The sequence below is a fragment of the Sceloporus occidentalis genome, unplaced genomic scaffold (assembly GCF_023333645.1).
Source record: "Sceloporus occidentalis isolate IW3139 unplaced genomic scaffold, rSceOcc1.0.p SCAF_2, whole genome shotgun sequence".
Lineage (NCBI taxonomy): Eukaryota > Metazoa > Chordata > Lepidosauria > Squamata > Phrynosomatidae > Sceloporus > Sceloporus occidentalis.
Window position 1 is genome coordinate 63756714 of NW_028316982.1, and position 13991 is coordinate 63770704.

The 13991-nt window shown below is 41.5% G+C and overlaps 1 protein-coding gene across 4 annotated transcripts in view; it reads right to left on the minus strand.

The window, feature by feature from the left end:
* LOC149318479 (SH3 and PX domain-containing protein 2A-like) overlaps nucleotides 1-13991 on the minus strand; it is a 335649-nt gene that overhangs the window by 107812 nt on the left and 213846 nt on the right. The window lies entirely within an intron of this gene.

The window sequence follows — 13991 nt, forward strand, 5'->3', positions numbered from 1 at the left end:
ATTTTTCAAATACATGCTAAAAATATGCAACATTTAGTTATCCTACTGTTTTGGACGTATGCTTTCTGAAGCAGTACCTGGCCTTGCCTTCTATATAGATTTAAGATTTTTCAAAATAATAATAATAAAAAAATAATAATCTGTATGTCACTGCAATGTGGTAGTTTAATATATTTTTAAAAAATCCCCTCCTCTTTAGATTTGCTAGTTTCAAAGAAGACATCCAGCCAAGAAAAAGTTGAGACAGAGGAAAGGGTGAAGTCAGATTCCTTTCCCCAACCACTTTCTTGGAAAATTGGCTCACACTTTATGAAATGCAATCAATGAGGTTACAGGTAGACAGAGTTAAGGCAATGGTATTCTGCACACAGATGTGTGGAACCACGTGAAGCCCATCCAAGAATTTACCAGATGGAGATCACCTAAGTACTTTGGCATTTGACCCATTTCAACTGGCTGCAGCACGTGTGGATTCTTTTAGCTACACTTCCAAGAGAGAAAAGGGATAGTGGAGAGAAACTGAGATTGTGGAAGAACATTCCTAAAGGTGGCAGTTTGGCAGACAGAACTCAAGCAACACAAAACTAATAGACCAGGTGTTCTCTCTGTATTCAAACCAAGTGCTGATCTATGTATCTAGGCAACCACATGTTTCTCCAAAGTGCTTTTGTGGGAGAGAACAAAAATGGGAGGGAGGGGGTGCTTGACCAAGAATCACACCTGTTGATTCTTCCTTGGAAAACTGCCTCCTGGACAGCATTTCCCACAGCTGAGGAAAAGAGAATATATACGTAACTAAAACCAGCTGAGAAGTCTTTGCAAAGAAAGAAATGGTGAACGGGAAGAATTAACCCTCCTTTCCAACTCACTGCACTCCCCTACAATTGTTGTATCCTGTTAACTATCACTTTGAGTTTTATGCACAAGTTTGTCTTAAGTGAGACCCTAGAAGACTGTTAGGAGGAGAAAGGTGAAAACTAAAGAGAAAGTAAAATTAAGAAGGTTGTGAATGTAGGGAATGGGCAGACCCACAAAAATGAATCCCAAATGCTAGCTGTAAGAAGGGTAAATGCTGAGAAAAGGGATTCTCAGCATCATGTGTAGTTTCTATCCAGGGACGTAGCTAGGATTTTAGGAGGGGGGTGGGGTCCAGACTAAGTGCCACCATTATAATGGGGCTTGGGTGCGGCGGTGCAGCAGCACGCACCATTCATTTTTCTAATTGAAGGGGGGGTCCGGACCCCAAGAACCCCCCCCCCCCCTTGGCTACGTCCCTGTTCCATCCTCATCTGAAATATTTATGAAGAGGAACCTCAGAACTTCTTTGAATGGTTACTCTCCCTTCTTTAATTTTAAATATACAGAAGGAAACAGCCAAAGAGTTAATGTAACACATAAATAGCTCAGTAGAAATTTGGAGATAAACTGGGGAGAATTCTTAAAGCTTGGCCAATCACATTTTGGAAGAAAGGCAAGATATAAATCCAAATGAATGAATGAATGAATAAGTAAATAAAAATATGCATGCATTTAGCTTTTATGTTAGATTAGTTTTTTGTGGGTTTTTGGGGCTATATGGCGATGTTCTAGAAGAGTTTATTCCTGATGTTTCGCCAGCATCTGTGGCTGGCACCTTCAGAGAATGTTGGCATAGAAAAGAGCTGTATATATATATATATACTGTAGGGAGGAATTTCCATGTTAATCTGTGTATTGTTCTGTTGATTGACCAAGATTTCTATTGCTTTTCCTCCTCCCCCAGCCCCACTCCAGCTAGGCACTTTCTTACCACTCAAAACTCCATGCCAACATTCCAAATAGCCTCATTTTCTCACCCCATCCTCCTTATTCTCTCACCTCTCTCTCCTTGCTTTTCCATGTCACTCAACTACACAGGCATGCTGGGAGAGCTGTCCACTGTGAATACAAATATTTATGTATTTCTGAAGAAATGTTTCATATTTGAAATGTTGTAAGCTGGTGCAATGTAAACTAAGATCTGCCTGTATCAAGACAAGTATTTCTGATCTACTATTTGCATTAATGTAGATACTACTAGAATACTACTACTACTACTACTACTAATTGCTCTTTATCTACTAAGGAACAGGGGAAACAAATTGCTATGGCTTGAGCACATTCTGGGTGGTTTGGGGGACAAAATCACCCCAAAATTGCCCCTTAAAAATTAGTCTGGAGCTTTTGGCAGCTTCAAAGGCTGCCTTTGGGGGTCTCAAGGGCTGCATTTTGCCCATAATGTCTATGGCATTATGAACTCCAAATGGCCTACCCAGCTTTCTTTATCCTCCCTCCCCTCCCTGGGATAGTTAGTGCTCCCTTTCTTTACCTGTTCAGGCTACATAGTTATTGACTGCCTAGAGACACAAGTAGTACATAACTAAGATGCTTTTCTAAAGGCTGTGTTGGCATGTGCATCCCAAATCAGTCTAGAAGCATTTGAGTTCCAGCTGTCAAATTAGAGCCTGGCTGATACTTTTGTGAATCCATGTAGATTCACTGTTTCAAACAATCTAAGTGCTGATAGCTTATTTTCTAGCACATGGTTCTGGCCATGGACACATCCCATGAATTTACTATCTGTGCCAGAATTTACTCCTCTTGGATGTGATTGTGCATCTTATAGGATTCAAAGTAAACATCTGGGGGATGTAGGTTGCATCCTCACTGCACAAATAATCCACTCTGACATCACCTTAACTGTCATGGCTGAATGCTATGGAATTCTAGAGTTTGCAGTTTTGTGGGATATTTAGCCTTCTCTGTCAGAGCACTCCAGCTCCACAACAAACTACAAATCCCAGGATTCCATAGTGCTATAGCATTCAGCCATGGCACTTAAAGCTGTGTAAAACTGTTTTATTTCTGCAGTGCAGTTGCAGCCTCAGTCAGCTGAGGGATCTCACTGGAAGAGCCTTAAGTTCTAACAACAAATACTTTTACGTGGGGTGGTGGGGGTGGTTCAGGAAGCAGTTTTCCCCCATTGTGGAAGGGGGAAAGTATTCTGAAAAATTAGTGGGAAAGATTTGTCCTCAGATTATGCATGCCTTAAACTGGAAGCCATGTGTACCTCATTAAGCAGGGTTTTGGTTTAGAGAATTCAGAGCTCTTTCAGGTATCAAATTATAGTTTTCAGCACTTTAACAGAAAGCAAAATTGGCAGCTCATCTGATGCCCTTTGCACACATGGCCACACTAACACAAAGTACATACTTCCTTGTGTAAAAGACACAGAAGTTGAGAAGGGAAACTTGTACTTCTCAAATTGTAAAATGTATCTTAGCTAAACTTTTTCTTTGGGACTCTACAATTTTACTTGAGCAGACCTATTGAGGTGACAAGTTGAGAACAGCTTGACCTCTGGTAAAAGTCTGTTTAGTAACCATCAAACCATTTGTAGCATTGTTACTGTTATGAGTCTTCAAATTATTTCTGACTTACCACAATAAGTAAACCTCTTTAAAACTGGTGGTGAGTTGTGTAAAACTGCTATTTTATTTTTGGCTGCTTCAGCTTCATTGGAACACATTCACCAGTCTCCAACAATTCCCTATTAAACTAGCTTCTCCCACTTATGACAGTCTCAATTTACATCACAAGTCCAAGAACACAACCTCACGTAAATTGAGACCTGCCTGCATCTGCTGCTTTCTTTTGGTGATTTTTACATGAAGTCTTACACTATCTTCAGAACTCAGAATACTGGCCACTGGCCCACTCAACTGTTTTCCATAGATCTATTTTAATGTCAGGCAACCATCACCACTCCATCACTGGGTCCCCCCCCCCCATCAATTACAGTGAAATCACAATGATAAGGAAGGAAGTACTGACACATTATCAAAACTCTAGGCACCAAGGAGAACTGATTACTGTATGCTTAAATATATCTGTAGATGCCTTTTGTGTGTGTTTTTTTAAAGAATCCCCAGTTTGGTTCTCCAGGTTCTCTACCATGTTTCAAGTACAGAAGAACCTAAAAACATAGGCATTCAGCAGCAACTTGAAACTGTTTCTTATTAATACTCCAGTCTCTCATTTCCTAAAAGGTTGACTCATCACTATGAACATCTGGTGTCAGATGCATTAGAAAGAAGCTGCTGATAAACACAGCATACTTGAAGCAACAGCTGATGAGAGGAAGGCTGTCATTCTTACATTTAAAAATAAGACCCCATTGAAACTACTGAAATAAAATAAGGAAGAAAGCCACGGTGCAAAAGTAGCAATCACATGAAGATCATTAATATGCTAAAATGGCAACCAGATGGTCAGTATGTAGCAATGTTCTCTTTGGTTACTGAAATTAAACAGTAGCCTACATGGGCATAGGACTTCTTGTTTCTGCAGAATCAAGCAGCCTCCCAGCCTGGACATTGTTTCTTGCTGTGCTCCTGATTCTAGGAAAAAGTAAGCTTTTTACCAGTAATATAACTCTCATTGTTGATATGTGGTTCATCAAGACAAGCCCTATTGCCACATCCTTAAAAAAAAATCCAAAAAAGGCTGAATGTTTTGTTGATCCATTATATATATGTAGGGTTGCCATAAGTGAGGACCTCCAAACCGGGACAAATGTAGGACAAATGCAGGACAACATTTTCAAATGTAGGACACATTTTTTAAAAATGGAGGACACGCAAAAAAATTGAGGCTTTTTTAGAAATGTTAATATAAATGCATGTTTCTTAGGCATGATCAAAATGGAGGACATTTTGACATTATTCGTAGACAGATCACGGAAATGTACTTCCCTTTCTGGCCACCCCCCTCTCCCCATTCCAAACAGCACATTTGAGCATTGAACATGGCTTTATTTTAACATTGCCTCTTGCATATTTCAGAGGCTTATTCCACAACCAAACCCTTTGGTCAAGGGACTTTGGTTTTTCTTCATTTTGACTTGTTTTGTCTGTATTCCTCCCCGCTAAATAAAGGAGACATGAAATGGAGTTAATGGGTACAAGTTGTTAAACAAAAAAGTCTTGTGAGACTCTGTAGGCAAGAGGTGCACCATGTTAAGAACTGCATTAAGCATACTTAGGCTGCTGCCACACTGCTTTCACTCTCATCGCTCCATCCTATGGAATCCTGGGATTTGTAGTTTGTTGTGGTGCCAAGGCTGGGCTTTGAAATCTCAGGCATAAGAGAGGCAAAAGGCTTGGGCTGCATCTACACTGGAGAAATAATCTGGTTTGAGACCACATTAACTGTCTTGCCTGAATGCTATGGAATTCTGGGAATGGTGGTTTGTTCCAGCACCACAGCAGAATGGCAGTTAACCCCTGGAAAGCTCTCTGACCAAGGTGACCAATGCCCTCACCCCAAAATGTAGGGCACCCAAGCAAAAAATGTAGGACATGGCCAAAGATAAAAGCTAAAAACACCCATGTAATTATAAATCCATGCTTCTTAGCCATGATCCAAATGGAGGACATTTTGAAATTTGACCGAAGAGGACATGTCCTGGAAAAGGAGGGGGATGCCTGGTCACCTTGTCTCTGGTCCAAAACACACTGCAGAAATAAAACAATGCTGGACTGAAATGCCCAGAGTTCCTCACCAAAGCTGCATCCACACTGAGGAAATAATCCCGTTTGAGAGTGACTTAACTGTCCTGGGTTAGTGCTGGGGAATGCTGGGAATTGTAGTACATTGTGGCCCCAGAGCTATCTCTGACAGAGAAGTCTCAATGTCTCCCAAACACTCGCATTCCCAGGATTCCCTAGCACTGAGTTAAAGCAGTCTCAAAGTGGGTTATTATTCGTGCAGTGTGTGTGAGAGATATAAAAGCTAGGGACTGGATTCATTTGGAGGATCTCTGTGTCCAAAACACACTGCTTGGACTGCCAGGGCTCAGTGCTATGGAATCCTGGGAATTGTAGTCTATTGTGGCACCAGAGCTCTCTGACAGAGAAGGCCAAATGCCTCACAGACCCCAGAATTCCAGAGCATTGAGCTTTGGCAGTTAAAGGGGTCTCAAAGTGCAGAGGGGGGGGGGGGAGAAAAGCCAGGGAGTGTGAATGAGCTCTGAGAGGAGGAGGAGAAGGAGGAGGAGGAGGAGGAGGAGGGAGGGAGCCAAGGGAAGTGGCCAGGACCACCAGAGGAGCCCCTGCTTTTCCTCATCATCGCAGCCTTCTCACTGCTGGCAAGAGGCTCTGCCCCCAGCCAGGCAACGCCTCCATTCAGTCTCCTTTTGTCAAAAGAGCTCTGGTGCCACAAGAAACTACAATTCCCAGAATCCCATAGCACTGAGCCATGGATGTTTAAGGGGGGGGGGTCAAACTATTTCTGCAGCCTTTGCTACCCCAAAGCCTTCTATTATTTACCAGCAACTTGCAAGGCAAAATCTCTTCCTTCCAAGCCCTTGAAAACCAACCCAAGGGGAGGGGGGCTGATTGCTTCTTTCCCATTGGTCAGCTTTGGGAGAAATTTGCATATTACAAGGAAAGGTGTTTAGGGACTGAAAAACGACCCTGTGATAAAGAATTACAACAATACTGAGTGCTATACATTTAAAAGATGAGGAGGCATTTAGACTCCCAGGGAAACAGGAACGATTGATGGCCTTTTTTTCTTTGCTCACTGTAACCTGAAAGTAAGGCCTCTTGCAGGGTATATATACCAAGTGGGCTGGCAATAGCTCTGAGTGGCAGATGTCTTTAAGACCTGCTCTCTAGGCTTAAGTCAGGCAGGGAGGCGGGGAGGATGGCACACAGCCATGGGGAGGGCTGGAGCTGCCTCCAGGGCCTTGCTGGGGGGGGAGGTCCTGGGGGAGGGGCCAAACTGGGGTGGGACCATGTGGCCCCGCCCCAAACCGGGAAAGTCCCGCCCCCAGGCGGGATATGGCAAGCCTATATATATGCATTGTTGTTGTGTGCCTTCAAGTTGTGTCTGACTTATGGTGACTCTAAGGTGAATTTATCACGGGTTTTCTTTCCAAGTTTTGTTCATACCCTTCCTGGTTACTCCCTAGGAGCATCCGTCACCATCATCACTAAAGTCAAGAATGGGTCAGATAATCTCAGGCCAGGAGGACAGGCCTGCTGCTTTGTTCCAAGTTTGTCTTTGCCTTCCTCTGAGGCTGCGAGAGTGTGACTTGCCAAGGTCACCCAGTGGATTTCCATGGCTGAGTGAGGTCTCCAGGGTTGTAATTCAACATTCAAACCACTGCACCACTCTGCCCCCCCTCAAGTGAGCAGTACAGAATATGAAACTGCATTAATTATGATTAGCTGTGGGAGGGAGTACCAGGGCTTCAGACCCCAGAGCATCTACTCTACTATACCACTGCTGTTTGACAACTGTGAGGCAACCATATATAATTTTAATGTTGTAATCTGCCCCGATTGCGTTTCATAGAGGGGTGGGCTATAAATAACAGCAGCAGGCCTGTCCTCCTGGCCTGAGATTATCTGACCCATTCTTGACTTTGGTGATGATGGTAACGGATGCTCCTAGGGAGTAACCAGGAAGGGTATGAAGCCTTTCGTCAAGACTGGAAGATCTATGTATATGCTAAGGCTATAAACAACATCATTGAAAGATGTTTGCAAGAAACCATTTTACTCTGTAAAATGCTTTGAGAAACTGTTTTTATTGAAAGATGGCACATAAATATTCAAAGAGCTAAATTCAACTTTCTGCTGCTTATTGCAGCAAATTTATCTCCCTTCCCTAGCCCCTTGCAGTACCCAAAGAACAGTTCCAGGGGCTTTCCCCAGACTGTTAGAGGTGGGGACTACACAGGGTCTGCAATGGGGAGATTATTCCCTTCCTGTGCCACCAGATCCTGTCATTTTGCCAATACTGGCTGAAATCAGGGTTGGAAATCCTGCAGCCAGTGGACCATATTTGGCCCCTTCAGCAATTTTTGTGGGCTACTCCCAATCCCCCCCTCATCACCACAAAAGAATTCTGGCTTTAAAAATGGCAACTTCTGCTTCTAAAATCCTCTAGAAGGAGCAGCTGTGCATTAAAACAGGGTGTGCTCCCCTTGCGCACTGTTTCACCTCAGCCATTAAGAGGGGCTTTACAAGATGAGAAAGACCTACTGCCATTTAACATATGGTTGCAATACGTGAAGTCTCAAATTCAGGACAGAGCATCCTATTAAGGAAGAAGAAATCATTTGATGTTTGAATGACTGAAACACCTAGAACAGCCTTCCATTCTGCTTGCACCCCATCCTTGGTTAGTCCTACTTCCTACTTCCTCTGGGTTTGCAGTCTTTCACAGTTCAAGATCATAGAATCATAGAGTTGGAAAAGACCACAGGGGCCATCCAGTCCAACCCCCTGCCATGCAGGAAATCCAATTCAAAGCAGCCCCGATAGATGACCATCCAGCCTCTGCTTAAAGACCTCCAAGGAAGGAGACTCCACTACACTCCGAGGAAGGAGTGTGTTCCACTGTCAAACAGCCCTTTCTGTCAGGAAGTTCCTCCTAATGTTCAGGTGGAATCTCTTTTCCTGTAGCTTGCATCCATTGCTCCGGGTCCTGTTCTCTGGAGCAGCAGAAAACAAACTTGCTCCCTCCTCAATATGACATCCCTTCAAATATTTAAACAGGGCTATCAGTTCAAGATGATATGCTATGAGTTGGAATAGGGGAGAAATTTGTTTGGCTCACTTTTGATATCCACATCAACTTAATTTGCACTTCCTGAGCTAATATGGAAATGGGAATATGTTTATGGTTCAGTTTTCTCACTTCTGAATTTTGCACAACAGTTCTCCAGTTTTAAAAATGCATTGATTGGAAGAAATACATGCAAAAACATAAACTGACTGAGAAGTGGGAGAGAACTGACTGAAGTGAGAGAGAACCTTGGGCTTTGATTTTGAAATCATAGAAATCAAAACAGTTTTGTTCATTTTGAGCCTGGGGCTACAAAAATAGCTGGTGTGGTTAAAATGTTAACTTCCTTATGCTGCTGTGAAGCCCCTGGAATGAGAGGGTTATAGGAATACTGTTTTTGTCCCCCAAAAGATCAGGTTTTCAGTTCTTCTACTACAGTCAGTGCATCTCCGAGAATTTAAATGGGCATACTGGGGTTTAGCAAGCATTCTCCTCTGCCAAAAACTTGCAAAAGCCCCAAAAAGTTTATGAGTACATGAAGGAAATGTCTATCCCCCCCTCCCAATACCTCTGAAGCAAGTTAGGGATCATAATTCCCTGATTTTTTAAAAAAGAAATTTATTGTTTAACTATTTTTCTGCATCTAAATACTCTAAGGGTGCCAGATCCCTTCTGATCTTAGAAGGTAAGCAGGGTCAGGCCTGATTAGTACTTAGATGAGAGACCACCAAAGAAAACCAGGTATAGGCTATATTTCAGAGGAAGGAAGTGGCAAAATCATCTCTGAATATTCATTGACTAAGAAATCCATAGGGCTGAAGTAAGTCAAGAGGCAACTTGAAGGCAAGCACACACACACACACACACGTCCTCCACCTCCTTTTGCAAGCCCACTGAAAATAATATTTTTTTAAAAAAACAACATAGGAATGGAATAGTGCAATATTTCTATCCATAAAAGTTTGGTCCAAGTTTCAAATATAAAACAAGCACAAATTTACAAGAGGAAACAGAATCTTTTTGATAGCATCACTGTACCCAGTACTGAAGTCAAAACAGGAGATTAGCATGTCCCTGATGAAGGAACAACCTCAAGTTAGAATTAGCTCAACATATTCCTATTACTACAATTTCATTCAAAGAAGTAGTACATGAACAAAAGAGGAGCTGGTTACATTCAGAAAATAAACCCTCCTCGAAACCACAGTGTACCCATAAGATTATGTAGAATTATATTAAATTTGTTCTGACTGTGTTATCTGCTGTTGGAAGTATAGAGCGTTTTTTAGGAACAGGCCTGTCAGAAAGCAAATAATGGGGGTAAATAATAATGCATGGAGAAAGACACAGGAAATGAAAGATGAAGCAACTAGATACTGTCGAAGTCAATGAGTTCTTCCTCTGGGCATATGTCAAGGGCATCTTTTGCCCAAACATTCTTTCCCTACAAAGTCAAGATTGAGGACTGAGGCTGTCAAGGTAGATAGAACAGCCTTAAAACAAATTGACAATTCATCAGCTTTAAGAGTTATTAAGCACTGCTAACCACATGACTCTGGCTGAGGCCCTCTTCAATTTTTAATTCTTCAACTACAATAATTGATGCACATTGTCAAGTCTTTACAGTATCAGATAAAAACATGTTTTTTAAATGAAACAAAGGCCTGTTACAGACTGCCAAAATAAAGCTGCTTCGGGTCTCTTTGGAAGTATGCTATTTAAATGATGCATGGGTCCTAAGAGTCTGGAGGTCGCGCCAAAGCCACACTCCATTTCTAAGCACTAGAGTGCAGCTTTGGTGCAGATTCTGGATCCTTAGGATGCATGCATCATTTAAACAGCATACCTCCAAAGAGACCCGAAGCAGCTTTATTTTGGCAGTCTGTAACAGGCCAATGTAAACAAGTGACATCCAGGGCCAGTTCTCCCATGAGACAGGGGAGATTATCGCATTGCCTTTCCTCCCAGTCTCAGCACTGGCTGAAACTTTTGAATTTTTTTTTTAAAAAAAGAACAGGAAATTCCCATTCTTTCAAAAAGTGCCAGAGAAGTGCAAATTGGGTGTGAGATGCCAAGATCGGGTATATGATGCCTCCAGAGTGGGCATGGAGGTGCGTGATAACACCTGTTTTAAAAAAGTTTTCAAACATTTCAGCCCGCGTTGAGGCTGGGAGAAAAGCCAGCACACAGGTTTCCAGAGCATGTGAAGCCTAGGTCCTTGGAGCAACACATTGTGGGCAAGGTGACCATAGAGACTGCCCAGGCTGCCATTGCATCCAAATACCTCAACCTGAGGAAGCATCACTGGAAGAAAGGATTTTGGATGGAGGTAGGAAGCTAAGGGAAATGTGAGGAAAGTTGCAGTGGACTGGCACAAATCATTCTGCCTCAGGTGATGGCACAGTCTGTGTATCTCCATGATATGTCCTTCTATTAAAAGGTATATATGTCTGAAGCTCTGTATTAACGCTCTATAGTTTATAGATAGCTAATTTCATATTTTTAGAAAAGGATTCTTTTCTTTAAACAGGTTACTTTTTGTCTATATGCACTAGGAGTGAGCAAAATGTGGTCTGTAGGTCACATACAGTGTTCTGAGACCTTTCTTTTGCCTCATGATAATGCTCTCCTGTAAAGAAAAATATGTTTTTCCACCTTAAAAGTTGATTTCTCCCATTGTTAAATGGTTCTAGGAACAATGTTTTGTACTGTACTAAAAGATGCACAAAATGCTCCACATCAGACAAGAAAGGGTTCAAACTGTAAGTAAACCTCAAGCTATCCCTAGTTTGTTTGTTTTTTAAATTTTGCTCCCAGCATTGTTGGGCCTAGTGCAGGGGATGGTTCATTTTAGGACTCGTGTAGAAGTTGAACACTTCAGTCCTCCTAACCCTATTACCATAGTCCCTTTGGCATTCTCAAGGTAGCCTTTATCTCTTGAAATAAAGAAACTAAAGTATGAACAATTATCGTACTGAGTTACAGGATTCCTGTCATTCAGTAATTAATTCTGTCCTTTCACAAAGGTGGAAGTATTATTAGGAAAGAAAGTGGTGAATATCATGCCCCAGATATTGTTAGCAAGCCTCCCTGTCCTTCCAGATATCTTATTTTTATATGTGGCGTATTTTGGAGCTATGCCATGGGTAGGGCACCAGGGGAGCCATTATGAACACTAGCCATTTTGTTGCCAGACCATTGTGCCAAATTAATACAAGGCTCAAAAGCCAGAAGTGGCTCTAACTGGATACAAGATAGTTTGTCTGTTTATGGGGGCTCACCCCACAGAATGGTGTGTTTGTTAAAAACTGGACTCTTTCTTGGCCCCTTAGCAATAACAGGGTAGCCTTGAACCAGAGGTCCAGGAGCAAATTTTCTTGCAGATGTATGTAGATGTAGAAAATTTTATTGGGAGAAAGGTGGGATATAAAATCAATCAATCTATTTCTGCCCCTGGGATCCTTTAGGTGCCACAAAGTGTGCTTCCACAATTAGAAATCCACTTAAATACCGGTAGGTATATTTGCAATGCATTTAAAAAGCAGAATTGCCACTCCTGAAGGCATCCAATAGAGGAGGCGAACCTTTCAGTTTTTGTCCAGGACAAAGGAAAGTCCAAGGAGTCTGGAGGGGCTGAGGGCTGCAAAGCAAACCTGGCAGGTGCATGCCAAACCAAGGCTGCACATTGCTAACCTCTGCTAGGTAAATGGCGAAATGCAGTTGGACCTTCGTATTCATGAGGGATCTCTTCAAGATCCCCCCCCCCCAGTGGATTTAAAAATCCATGCACATGCAAGTCCCACTGAAAGTAATGGTGGTGCAGCACATGTGTGCCATTAACTAAAATGGGGGCTTGCTGTCCGCAGATGGTTAAATCCGTGGATGGCAAGTTCACTGATAAGGAGGGCAGACTGGAATATGTTTTTCTTACCAAGAGCATGGTGGATCCAGCAATGCAGAGAAGGCAAAGCACATTATCTCGAGCCTAAATCATAAATATAATTTTCAGAATGAATACATATGAGTTCTAGGTAGTGGGTGTACATAACACAAACTGGGGCCTGACTTTCACTTTACCTGTATGGCTACAATGGGACTACTTATATAATGTAAATGAATTACATTTAGGTCTTCATAATATTTTAACTTGCTCAGCACTACCACTTCCTAAGAAATGTTGTACCAATAAGCACTGGGGGAAATTGCTTTCTTTTTCTTAGTATGGATAAGGGACCATTACAATATAGTGTTGTTGAATTGAATAATGAAATATTGTTATTGTTTCTGTCTTCAAACACATGCATCAGTCTTCCTACTGTGTTGATTGATATAATATAATTAACTGTGCAGCGTTGCATAACTAAACGTGCTAATTGTTTAGTCCCTTTTTTCTGGGAAATGTGTAAATTTTGGGGAGAACTTGTTCTCCATTCTTCTTCATTATGCAATAGGTCATTTCAACACTTCTAAAATTATAATCAGGATTTGAGCAATTTTATTTGTTTATCACGTTCATTTTGTATAAATATAAGAGACAATTAAATATGACATTTCCTCTCATTCCTTCTCTGGTCAGAACTATGGAGTATCCAATACAAATTTGTATCATTATTTATTTAATAAATAAATAAATAACAACTGATAAGTGAAGTCAAATACTTGAGCAATTACAGAGAGCTTGAAAGGGGCATTTTAAAAAATGAAAAGAGAGAATGAAAGAAATAAAGAAAATATGAAAAGAGAGAAATCTAAGAATTTCCTGAAGGAAGAAAGCAACAAGGAGTTAAAATGGGAAGATACAAAGGCAATTTCAAGAGATTGTCAAAGATACACATGGGGAGAAATAATGGAGTACCATCAAATTTGCACTAGAGAATTTGGAAGCAAAGAGAAGTCTAAATGCAGGAGCAGAGATGACAGTAAATGTAAAGAACAGCTAAATAGATTAGAACATGAATTTAGATATAAAATGAAGAAGTAAAAAATGCCTGAAACTTTGGGAAGGTTCTGTAAATAATTTTCTTAAATGATCTGGAAACATCACATAGTCCAGAACAGAGCAACAAGACTGTGACTCCACTATTATTGATATCAGGGCTGAAAGAGTGAGACTTCCAAAGGTTACCCAGTGGATTTCCATGACTGAGCAGGGATTGAAACCCTGGCCTCCTAGAGGCCTGGTCCAACACTCACACTGATGCTCCATGCTGGCTCTCTGCAATATTAGCCTAGAACAATTTGACCATATAACACTATTTACATTTTCTTAGAATGTGTGAACTTTGGCGTTTACTGAATTTTAGACCAATTGAATGTTTTTAGTGATGCAGTGAGGGGATGGGATAAATATTATCCAAGTGCTATAGGCCAAATGTCAGAGGTGATAGGCAAAA